This window comes from Triturus cristatus, chromosome 3_2 (genome assembly GCF_964204655.1).
Source record: "Triturus cristatus chromosome 3_2, aTriCri1.1, whole genome shotgun sequence".
NCBI lineage: Eukaryota > Metazoa > Chordata > Amphibia > Caudata > Salamandridae > Triturus > Triturus cristatus.
The window spans coordinates 525,273,303-525,286,710 of NC_140584.1; the positions used below are offsets into that span (position 1 = coordinate 525,273,303).

Sequence of the window (13,408 nt, forward strand, 5' to 3'; positions counted from 1 at the left end):
AATTGCAATTATGAATGGCTGATACCACCACACTCCAAGACGGTTTTCCCCAATACATTTCATGGCAATATTTATTGGCTGAAAAAATGCACAATAACTATTGTGACATGCAGATTTTAGTATGTTAAACACCTACATCTGCACTTTATTCCTCTTTTTCAGGGACAAGCTCCTAATTTAGTTATTTATCGGACCTGATACATTCAGACCCAGCAGAGTTGGATTGTATCGATCTGATAAGTAACAGCCCAGATGCAAGGCCATGTATAATGATAACCTTTATGTTTTTCTTAGGATGCAATCATCAGTCCAACCCTGAGTTCAGCCAGAAAACTACCATGCCACTTTCTAAAACAAAGACACTCGAAACAATCCCCAATTAACCTGTTAATTCCGGCCCACAGATATAACTCTGTAAAAAATTGTTCTCCAGAGGTTTTCATTTTGGATTAGTGTTTTTGGCTCATTAGAGAAGTAATTTAGCTTGAATAGACCTTGATGATCCTGGTTGTGGAGATCTATAAAGCAGCAAAAGACACAAGACTGCCTCCCATCTCTACACCAGAGGCCCTGATTGTGCCACAGCTGGAGCCTGGCAAACCGGCTAATGACAACAGGGCCTACAGGCCGTTGCCAATGCTGAATGTTGATTATAAGGTATTGAGCAGTATATTGGCCAACCGCCTTTTACAACTAATGCCAGCACTTATACATCGAGATCAGGCAAAGTTTATTCGGGCCACAACACGGCCCTGAATATTTGAAGGCTTCTCCGGCTATTGGAGGTCAATACGTACAACAAAGGAGAGGCTGTGATTTTTGCAGTCTATATCGAGAAGGCATTTGATAACCTACAACGGGCCTTCCTCTATAAGGTAATGCTGAGCTTTGGCCTTGGATAGGGGTTTGTGTCCTGGACCCGACTTTTGTACATAGATCCATCGGCGAGGGTCAAGACAGGCCGTATCATCTCAGAAAGTTACAGTGTAGAACGCGGCATCCAGCCGGAATGCCTCTTGTCCCTCTTGCTTTTTGCCCTGGCAATAGAGCCTCTGACCTCTTGCGCCAGGATGGGGACCATGTATCAGGGTATCATGCTAGGCAATCAAACCCACCACATTGTGCTATATGCCGATGATCTACTGTTGTTCCTTCGGGATGCCCAGAAGGCTCGGGGTGGTGTCGCGGCTAAGGATCAATTGGCAAAAATCCTGCATGTTTCCCATGAGGGCAAACAGGGCCTTGCCAGAAGGATTTCAGGAGGTCAATTGGGAGCCTCGATGCCTGCCTTACCTGGGAGTGAGATCTATCATGACCCCCAAACCTCCTGGATGGCAATGTGGGTAAGGGGGTTCATGCAATTCGATCTCGTGTTGACTTTTGGGCTACAGAACGGTAGCAATACTGAAAACGGAGGCCCTCCCCATCTGCTGTACTACTTCATGGTCCTGCCAGTGTGGATACCCCGAGGTATCTTCCGGGACCTGTCAAAGATTATGACGAGTTTCTTCTGAGGGACAATTCACAGGAGAATAACATTGGCCCCACTTCAGTGGCCAATATAGGAGGGGGATCTTGTACTTCCAGACTTCAAGACTATTTCGCAGCACATCTCTCGTGGCTGACGCAGTGGGTCTTTGGCAGGCTTGCTCCTGGGAGAGAGCTGGGCCCCCTAGTCCCAGACCTTCACAAATTAACTTGAATGGTCTTTTACCTAAACGTGCATGGTGTTAGAGATTCCATGGAGTTCCAGGTACCGCTGTGATACTGGACCAGGTGCCTGCAGAAGGCGAGGCTGTGGTTGCCTTACTCCTTGAACATCCCTCTAAAGTTCAAGAAGGAGCTTCCACATAGGAGAGAATGGTGGGAACTGGCGGATTGGGTGGTGGCAGGTACGACGGCGATCAGGGGCCTATTCGAGATGGAGCTGAAGGATAGCCGATCTGAGCTGCCTCAAGGTAGGGGCTGTCTATATGTGGTCACTGTATCAGGGACCTACAAAGCTGTTACCCATCTTTACAGGTGGTTGCTTCGTGATATGCTGATGCTGCTAGACAATCTATGGGCCCACTGGGAGGAGAACCTAGGTGCCCCCAGCACAGATTAGGAGGTACTAGAGGCCTGCATGTCAAAAGTATCCAGGAATGCGTGATTCAAGCTCATTCATTTTTATGTACTCCACAGGGCGTACCTCACCCCAGGGAGTATTAATAGCTATTTTGCAGTAGCCAACGCAAAATGCTCCCAGTGTGGAGAGGATGGTGCTGAGTTTCATCACATGTTATGGCGATGCCCGAAATAGTTGGATGATTGGGAGACCATTACGGGGGTCCTGGCTGAGGTTACAGAGTTGGCGGTCCAATGCAATCTCAGTTACTGCCTCCTACATTGGTTCCCACTCACTGAAAAGACTACGGTTAAGAGCAAGTTTCAGGATCTAGCCCTAGTATTAGCAAACAGGGGAATAGCCAGGAACTGGAAGACTCAGGGGAACCCAAGAGAGACGGTCTGGAGAAAAGACCTGACAAGATGGGCTGGGTATGATGGGGCAGTGTGATTCCATGAGACCAGGAGAGGGCAGGGATCGCTAGAGGTGGACGGAGCATGGGAGGCCCTAGTAGAAGCTTTGCAGCACCCTGACCCTTCGTCACCAGAAGAGATGCCGAGCACCCCCTGTACAAGAATGATTGCATGACTAAGAAAAGGGCCAGGCTCCTACACCCAAGTGATGACATGCAGAGGAGGAGATTAGTAACAAGTCCTTCTCGAGGCCTGAGATTAAATGCAAACTGCTTTTAAGATATAGGCACAGGGATGATGTAGCACACCCGATTGCGGGGATATATTAAGGACAGACGAGGGACGGGGTAGGGCTAGTTGGGGGGGTAAATGTTTGAGTTGAGGGATATTTGTGGACACCAGCCATTGAGGATACTGACCCTTTGTTGTCAAAGATGCATACTGTCTGGCTCTTCATCAGTAAATACGCATAATGTATATGATCACATGTTGCTAATATGTATATGTGCTAAATATGAACATGAGAGCTCGGGAATACCAAGCGTTAAGATATGCATATGACATGACTTGATCTGAAAATGCAATAAAATCTGTTTACAAAAAAAAGAGAAGGCTCCATTAGAAATAAAGAACTATGAATCTTGTGTAAAAAGGGAAAGCAATGTTATCTGACAAAACATACGTGACCCAGTCTAGGTAATGACTTGATAGCTGTAGCATATGTTTTCTTTGGTCACAGCTTTTTACCAACTATTTGGCGATTTCCTAATAGCAAATATGAATCCGAAGGAATCGCTATTAGGAAATTTCAATTTACGATTTCCAAATACCGATGTGCTAATTAGGAATCCCAATTTTGTACACATGGGCCCAAGTCACTTACTGGTTAGATCCAGGTAAAGTTTTCAGTAATTTAAACCTGAGCTTAATCCCTGGTAGGTATGGCACAGAGTAGACAGATTTAACTTTATGAAAATGTGTAAAGCATTTAAAAATACAAAAACAGTTAAAATGTCAAAAACACAAGACAATAAAATAGAGTAAAATGTAATTAACAAAATGACACAAAAGTAATACAAGGGGAATCTGAGATATTAATTTTTAAGGATTTAAGGAAAAATAGCACCAAAAAGCACAAAGAGTTAACAGTAGTCAATAGTCGCAGTAGACTGGGATCTAGGTGCAATTTGAGGCCAACTGTGATAGCACATAAGTCGAATACAACAAACTAGGTTTGACCCGGTCAGAGGTTTTACCTTTGGTCTTGTTTTTTTCCTGGAAGTCAAAATCCTTTAGTGGAGCAAGACATCGAGCTGTGTTCAGGGATGCCCTCAAGAATTTGGATATGTTTTTGACGAGATCCCACTGAAACTGCTAGTTTAGGCCGGAAAAGCTCTGAGTGGAAGAAATTCTAATTTGATGTCCAGTGAAGTCCTCTTGCCGGCAAGATGCTTTTATTGCCTTTGCCTGGTCAAGTATTTTACCTTCAGACTTAGACTATATGTACATTTGCGACCAGTATTTTTTAGACCAGTGTGATAATTTGCGAAGGGAACAATGTGCTAATAGGTTGTTCTACAAAATGGTGATTCATAGTGAGTTGCAGTACAATCTACCTCATGAATATTAATGAGGTGTGTTACAAAATGCGCTCAATAGGAATCCTAGCCATCACAGGGATAACAGCTTGATCATCAGACCACAATGTCTGTGATTGCGTTTTAATAAAGCATTTTTTTTAAAAATGCAACTCACTTACCTTAAAGGAAAACAGGATACATTTAAACCCCTGCCTACTCCTAAAAAATATTTTTTTTACATTCACAAAGGGGAAGGGGCAAACATACTGGACACCTCTCAGTATGGTTTCCGACAAGGTCATTGCACTGAAACTGCCCTGATCATGGCAGCAGAGGAGATCCGGGCCATACTGGACACGGGTGCCAAGGCCGCCTTGATCCTGTTGGACCTGTCGGCGGTCTTCTACACCGTGAACCATGATATTTTAATTAGGAGGCTTCAAGAGATGGGAGTCAAGAACTCTGCCCAAACACTGCTCAAATCCTTTCTGAACAACAGATATCAATATGTTCAGATAGGGGACTTTCGATCAGAAGAGTTTACCTTCCCTTGCAGGGTGCCACAGGGCTCCTCTTTAAGCCCCACCCTGTTTAACCTTTATGTGACCCCTTTGGCCAAGGTCATCAGGCAATTCGGCTTCACAATTCTATCCTACGCTGATGACACCCAAATTGTGGTGTCCATCTCTAGCAATCCAGAGGAAACAGCCGAGCGTTTTAACCAGTGTATGTCCCACATCAATAACTGAATGGGAACTCACTGTCTGAAGCTTAATGGTTCAAAAACTGAGGTACTCCTATTAGGCTCTGACACATCCTTTTGGTCACAAAACTGGTGGCCCCCGTATAGGTGATGTCCCTACTCCAGTCCAGAAAGTGAGGAACCTGGGTGTTATCTTTGATAACAGACTGACCATCCAACAACAGGTCAACAAAGTCGTCTCGTCAGTGTTCCTCACTCTAAAATCAATTCGTAAAGTGAGCTCCTTCATCCCCCCCGAAGTTGTAAAGACGCTAGTGATAGTCCTAGCCTTGGCCAAATTGGACTACTGTAATGCACTATATCTAGGCCTACAGAAACAACACATGATCAAACTTCAGCGAGCACAAAATGCTGCCGCCAGATTACTGCTAGACATTCTCAAATTTCAATCTATCTCCGAAGGTTTAGAAAAACTCCACTGGCTTCCTATCAAGAAAAGCATAGACTTCAAGGCCCTATGCCTAGCATATAAAGCTGTATATGGAAATGGACCAACTTTCCTAAAACAACACCTCACCTGGTACCATCCATCAAGGCAACTACGCTCAGCGCAGAGCAAACTCCTCCAGACACCTACATTTAAGAAAGCTAGCTGGGGAGGAAGAAGCTTTGTACTGGGCACTGTGAGGTTATGGAACTTGCTCCCGCTAAACATCAAAAGTTGCCCAACACTGCTCAGTTTCAGAAAACTCTTAAAGACATGGCTGTTTTCAAACTAATGCACCACTTCCGGCTTTCTCCTCCGCTAAGCGCCTAGACGCCCCAGGGCAATCATGCGCTATATAAATTCCAAGTCAAAATCTAAATCTAATTCCAATTTACAAATGGGAGGTGTCTGTAAAATATTAATGTGTTTCTACTGCATTTCGATCGCAAAACACTAACATATCATTACAATTCAGTATTTGAAAGGGATGCCCTAAACACGCCTTTTCCAAATACCAAATCAGTAGCAGATCACAAACACAAATTGCGACTCAGTAACAAGTTACCAAATCACAATTAGGTGTTTGTACATTTAAAAAAAGCATTTTTGCAGCCACAAACAAAAAATACAGCGAAAGTCTTAGGACCTCAGGAACAACTCTAGGGGAACATGGTTCACTCCAGCAGAGGCCACCAGCGAGGTCAATGTCAGGTCTAGTTGCTTCTCGTCAGTTTGGGCACTTCTGAAAAAAGACCTCTTGCAGCTTTTTGTAGCCTGGTATTCACAGAGAAAGTCATCCAACTGACTCCTGGAGTCCATGTCATTGTTTTGGGTACAAGAGGGAGCAGGTCCAGTTCTTCACGGCTCCTCTCAGATCACAAACAACAGTTCCACTTATCTTCTGTTTTCTTCAAGTCCTGAAAGTTATATGAAGAGGTTGCCTTGAGATGCCACATTTATGTGTGCCACTAGCAACAGGGTAAAGGTTAGCAGGGGCAACCCTACCCAGTTTTGCAGCAGTTCCTGTTTGCTCTACTGAAAACAATCCCACAGTGCTCCACACTCCTGAAATCCAAGATAGGGAGGGAAACCCTTCTACCCTTGTGCATAGCTATTATGCAAAAACCAGTTCTGAGAGCAGCTCTCCCCTACTAGATTTGGTGCTTGCCTGACTAGGAGGACAACAGGTGGGTCCTTTCCATGTGTCAATAACATCTGCATGTGAAGTAAATTAAGTTCCTGGGTACACCCAACTGGCCTTCCTGCCATGGGAATAGAAAGCTCTGCCCTACACCCAAATCATTGTCTCTGTTCTGGCAACAGTTTTCACACCTTATCAGGGATTAGAACTCACTGGGCTATTGATGGAGAGCTAATGCAAATTAGCTTCCAGGAGCTTCAGACAGAAAAAACATTCTGAAAGTTACTTTTCCTTAATATTTATTAAAACTCCAGCGTCACCATTGAGTTGGGCTTTTATTTAATATTACAAATAGTTTTGTCACATTTCTATCTGCTTCCTATCCAGAAATAATAGAATTAATATTTTATATTGCTTTCTGGTGTTTGTCTATGGGACAACCAGCCTTGCTACAGTGCTTGGTGCCAGTCACTGTAAACACATGCTAACTCAAATTTTCTACATGTCCTACTTTTAAAATAGTATGCCCCCTGTCTTGTGGCTACAAGTCCTACATAGGCTGATTTATTAATATATAAAAGAAAGGTTTTCTCCTGTCAAGAAGGGTTTATTTTGATATGTGGGGCTGCAGGATTTAAACTTCACCTGCCATGCAGCAGTGTTGGGTCTGGAGTCATGTTTGCTTGGTCACACTAGTGCATGGCATAGTCGTGTTGTAGTCTATATGTGACCTTTAATTTGTTCATGCCATGGGTGTATCCTGGGCACAAAATACAATTTCCTTAAAGGAAAGCTAAAAATGCCAATTATGAGTTAACTGATCTTTACATGTTTTAGGGATCTGAGCACATGCATTGGGGACTGGTCAAACAGTGACTCAGTGCACACAGTCAAAACACCAGTAGCATCAGTCTACAAAAAATGGGGGTGACTACAGAAAAAGATGCATTTCCTCACAGCTACCAATACCCGGAGATTGCCCTCTGAAGGGCATCTCTCTATTCACCACCCCCTTCCCTTTCATGAAGGCTCATTACACTCTCCATTTTTCTTTTTCTCATTTAGCATTGTGTATAAACTATGACAATAAAAGGTTAGTCTGTGTTCCTGTAAAATGTTCCCTCATGCTACCAAGCCAATCATAAGAAATACTTCAATACAATACATTGTAAACTGACAGAGACCAGACTGACTAATATATGCAAGTCATTACAAAGTATGAGAAAGAAGATTTTAATATGCTTGCATTCCTGTCTTGTTTGCCTATTACCTAAAGTACAGTGACCTTGTAATAAAAGGAAATAATTCAATGCATTCTTTTTCTTATTTAAATTTTGCATTTTGGAGCAATTATTTCGTTTTAATATGAATTGAGGTCACATATGTGGTTCCAATGGTTATTACTATACTAGGGGAGATGGATGCAAGGAAGGAGGGAAGAGCACACCTCGATCATGCAGTCTAAATGGATGGCTAGAGGAAATGGCTCAAATTCAAACTAGCATTTAAGACTGAATCTGAGTATTGCTGTGTTTTAATCAAAGTACAAAATTCACTGCTTTCAATTTTCTCTTCTGCTCCTTTTTTTGATTCTTTCATTTTTTTCCCCACGCCGTACTCCTTTCAGTAACAAAAAAAAAAAAATTTATGGTAAATTAATAAAAATACTTTTGAATGTACAGAAAATTGACTATCTCTCAATCATCTCGAAGTACACGGCCATTAGAACTTTTCTTTAGATGTCCAAAAGCAGCCAGATCTTGAGATAAAAGCCCCCCCTTATTAGTACATATGGAACTGGGTGGAATTCATAAGACTGACACCTTCTAACCAGACATGTCCTTCGGGTACATAGCTGTGCCTTTTCAAAAGATCTTAAGAACCACTGCACACTTTGTCTCCTTCCAGACCAATTCATCTTTTACAATTATTGGTTTTTGGATCATTTGGACTTTTCCCAATCACAATATAATTTTTCTGAATCGAATAAAAAGGTTGACTTACGTTATCTGACACAACTAGATCCGAATCATTAATTGTTTGCTTTATCGATGGGTCAAGACACATAACAACTTCTCCAAGGTATTCAGAAGCACAAGGTTTGATGCAGCCATTCTGAATGGAGTAGCTTGCTATATTTCACTTTGTCATAAGAGATGTACAGTTCACCTCAAACACACTTCAACAACCACCAATGTTCACCGTTCAGTCAATCAGCTGAGCTTCATCAGTCAGCAAACCTTTCTGTCTAAGAGCCTGATGTAGAGTTTGGTAGACAGGGTACTCGTTACAATAGTGAAGGAGTACCCTGTCTGCTAAATTCCCGGTCTGCCTGCCCACATTTAAGTCTGGCGGACCGCCAGGTTAATACAGACAGATTCAGTGCTGGCATGAATCTTTTTCATGGATGATAAGAGAACTGAATCAACCCCAGATTTGGTGGGATTTTAGGGAATGGACCTTCTTAACGGGGGGAAATATGATCTCCATGGAAAAAAAAGAAACTGTGTTTGCACAAGTGATCCAACTTCTCCTGTGCGGAGGTCTTGACTAAGGAGAATATCACACCATGTTAACAAAAAGCAGCCTGGAAACCTGCATGTCACAACTTTCCACTCAGTTTTCTGTGAATGTTTGTGAATCCCAGAAAATACAAATTCTACACTTACAAGTCTGTGCAGATCTGCAGGTGCAGATTTACTAATTTCTTTATACATCAGGCACCTAGGATTTCCTATTTCAATTTTAGTAGGTCATACTAAAACCTGTCTGAACTGTACTATTCTGTGTGTCAGTGAGCCTAGCCCTAGATCAGACATATGTTAACTATAGTCCAAGATGATTGGCAGTTTATATTGCAATGATTTGCAGTGATATGACAATGATTTGCTTAGTTGAAGGTGGGGAAGGTCGTGTCCTTACCCTCCTTCTCCACATTGGTTTCGCTATTGAGGTGGAACGTTTTGAAAACAATTTCCTTGCTAAAAAAAATTAAAGGCTCCTGCATGAACAGTGAGCATTTTAGTAGGTATCACAGTGAGCGAAGAAGGGCAACCCATAAACATTGTAGTTTATGAGTAATCACTGTGGCTTTGTATTTATCCTGAAAGTGGGCATTTGAGCAAAGTGCATGCCCACTGAAGGTCACTATTGTCCTATTTGCTTGACATCACTCCCGATGAATAGGGCTAACCTGATTATCTCACAGTCTCTAAGACATACACAACAAGCCCCAAAAACACAAAATGAAAGAATTCCAATAATGTAACCTGTTAACACCAACCTGTAGTCTTCCTACTGAAATAGCCCTATGCAGCTGTAGAGGTGACACCAAATAGGGGTACAGTGATGCTTAGTTGGAAAATACTTCACAAAAGTGCCTCTGCACATGCTCGCCTAAAACCTTCCTAAGCTACTTTAATGGCAGTGTATTTGTAATGTAAATACAATTTATATAGCGCAACTCATGCCCGAGGGCGTTTTGGCGCTGTGGAGGTACAGCTAAAGGCAGTGGCGGGTTATGCAAGTGCACCGGATGTCTTCTAATCCTGTGTGAAGAGCCAAGTTTTCAGGGCTTTTCTAAAACTAAGTGGCAAACTAATCCAGAGTATCGCGGTGGCCCTGAAAAAACTCTCCCCCCCACAGGGTCTTCCTGAATGAGGGGAGTATCATGTTCCCGGCAGAACCCGAGCGCAGTGCTCTGACTGGTACATACAATTTAAGTCTCCTCTTAAAATGGTCTGGCCCAAATCGGTGCAGGGATTTATATGCCTGGCAGAGGGCTTTGAACTTACATCTTTGTCTAACTGGTAGCCAATGCATTTTCCTAATGGCATCTTTGGCCGATTCATATTTGGGAATTTTGGGAATTTTAAGCTGCCTCTTTCAGCCTTAGGGAGCAGAAAGAGGCAGAGGTAATTTTATTAACTTGGGGCCAGATGTACAACCGTGAAAATAGTGCCTCACAAATTGAGAGTCTTTTGCAACTCGCAATTTGCGAGGCGCTATTACCAATGTACAACAGTGTATTTCACACTGTTAATGATTCCTAATGGGGTCGCAACTAGAGAGGCTCATGAATATTAATGAGCCTTTCACAATTTGCGACCCCATTGGGAATGGCAGGCCCTCCAAGGTATGGTGGCCTGCTGGGCTCACCCAAGTTGTTATCGCTGTTTGCTAGTGACACCACAATTTGGGTGTCTTACGCGTAAGATACTAAAGTAAAGCTGGAGTCTTTGATTATCAACGCTAGTGGCGTAACATAGAGGTTAAATAGCATTGGGCTGAATGCTGAACCCTGGGGGACTCCACAGGGCAAGGAGAACTGCCTGGAGACGAAATTGCCCACAGTCACATTATGTAGTCAGTTAGACAGAAATTACTTAAGGAGTTCTAAAGCTGTGCCACCGATTTCCAGGCTTTGCATATGGGCAGCCAGAATCTCATGGCTGACCATATCAAAAGCAGCGGAGAGATCCAACAGGATCAGTGCCGCCATCCCTCCTCTGTCAAGAATTTCTCGTTTATCTTCGGTTGCTACTACTAGGGCTGACTCTGTGCTATGATATTTTCTAAAACCATGTTGTGTATCGTCAAGCAGAGAGTTTTCCTCTATATATTCTGAAATTTGCTGATTCATGATTTTCTCGGCCAACTTGGTAGCAAAAGGAAGTGTAGAAATAGGACGATAATTATTGGGGTCCAATATGCCTCTATCCTTAAACAGTTATACCCTGGCATACAACTAGGGTTTAGTAAATGCTTACTCACATCCCAATATAGACTCTGGTGTAGAGTAGACACATTTTTACCTATCTACTCTTGAGAGCACAATAAAGTAAGCCCAGAATAATCCCATTCCCTCACATCAGTTGAGGAAAAGGATTGTAGGACATATGAAAAATAATGGGAATCCAACTTTGGAGTTATAGGCAGTGCCTAGACAGAGACACTTTCAAGGGCTGGCTCAGTCGCCCACTACCTGTTATAGTGTGTGTGCTACATGTTCCTGCCCGCAATAGGAGCACACAAATGATGAGAAACCCAGTATATAGCTCTTTCTGTGTTCCCTTCAGAGATGTTGCTATATTCAGCCTCTTGCAGCACAGGCTGATAGGAAGCAATTAACAAGCAGACCATACTTGGTGGTCCTGAACTTGGTGGGTACCCATAGTTGGGATGAATTCAAAGCTGCAGCGATTACCCTTCAAAAATCTTTACATATGGTTTCCTTTTTTCTCCTATTGTGAGACCTACTACAAGATCCACTATCCAGTTGGGACCTTTATTTCTTTAAGGAGATTTGGATGGTGCTGATTCCCTTGCACTCATGGTTTGATGACACAGTCTCCTTCCATAATCTAAGTTTCTCTGTCCCAGAATTCATGTCTAGCTTCAAGGTGCCCAATTGACTACCTTGGGGAAGCTTGAAGACTACTTACGACACAACATGGGACAAAGTGAACAAAGTGTCTTAGTGACTTACCACTCACAGATATTTGTAGAATTATTTGAAGGGCACAAGGTTCACACAATTGAGACCATTCCTTCTGATGTTGGCTGTACATCAGCAAATGTGTTAATAATAATACACATTTTTCTATAGCACTTAGAAATGCCACAAGTGTTGGGGCTTGTGAAGTTGCAAAGACTCACATCTCAGCATAGTACATTTTTATCTACAAGTAGATAAAGGTAAAAACAAATGTATTCATATATTTTTTTAAAGAATAGCTTAACATCCATTCATCCCCCGCACTGTCCCTTTTTGCCCTCCTTGGACCATCTTTTGTTCTATTGGAGAGTGCAGACACGTGGACAATATTTCATACTCCTGGATGTTCCATACAGGGAGATCCTGGAGCAATTAATGAGTAACAAGTGGTGATGAATACGTAGTAAGCGAAAATGTGAACATTCTGCAAACTACCGGAAGCTGATATGTTAAAATATTCACATACTGTGCATGCTTACTTGAAAATGCACACACCTCTACAGATTTGCGGTATGAAGTGCTTTCTGTAAAAAAGAAGTTATAAGTATATTTTTTCCTCTTCAGAGTAGGCACCCATTGCTCTGTTCTGTGTCTGCAAAGTTTTCGATGTAAACCTCTACAAATTTAGCTATTATATTTTTATCTGTTACATCATTTTCACTCACAAAACTGCAAAATCTAGGTTCTATTTTCCTATTTCCCTAGTGCGCTTTCTGACACAGTTTTTAACTACCTTTCCTCAACCTACTCCCATTCTGCTCACTTCAAACTATATAAATTCCCAATTGTCTCTTTCTTTCTCTCACACTCATGCATCTTGCACTCCAACCATTTGCCCACTCACATCTTTAACTGGGTATCTCCACTCAAAACCTTGATCTGATATTTGATCCTACCCTGTCCCTTTCCCACTACACATCTACTGTTGGACACCATATTTTAAGTTTTATGTAATGAATACTTCAAAATTATTGACACAACGTTCTCATATTTAACCTGATTTTTTTTATATTTCGATTCCTGCTTCTTCCTGTTCTTTGATTCCTTCGTTTTCCTATCCTTGGATATCCATGCTTGTAATGTTGCAGCCTTTCAATGGTTTTTTAATTCTGCTTTTCAAACCACTCTTCTCTTCATATATCTCACTTCATATCACCTGTCACCCGGCTCTATTTTTAATGCATTTTCAATTGTGTTTCCTCTGTTTGAGTCTAACTGGTGTTAACATGCATTTCGAATGTGTCCGCTTCATAATACTTTACACTGGTGCATGCATAGGCAGCCTTCCATCACTTCCATGAGCATTTCAAACCCGGAGTTAACCTCCTCCCTTTTCAAGTCAATTTTCTTGCAACCTACCTCCCAAACATGTTTGTCCTTTTTCCTACCAGTTCTCTCTTTCTAAAAGAATCTTCCCTACCCTACCTACCCAGGTAATTTCTAAAATAAATGAACTCACATCCCATCTTCCTTATATTTT

General features: G+C 42.3%; 1 protein-coding gene and 1 pseudogene across 2 annotated transcripts in view; both read right to left on the reverse strand.

Moving 5' to 3' along the window:
* The window catches only part of LOC146857653 (synaptotagmin-9-like), an 827,160-nt gene that overhangs the window by 503,908 nt on the left and 309,844 nt on the right, over window positions 1–13,408 (reverse strand). The gene's annotated exons all lie outside the window — the stretch shown is intronic.
* LOC146857654 (mitochondrial inner membrane protease subunit 1 pseudogene) lies at window positions 8,129–10,932 on the reverse strand (annotated as a pseudogene).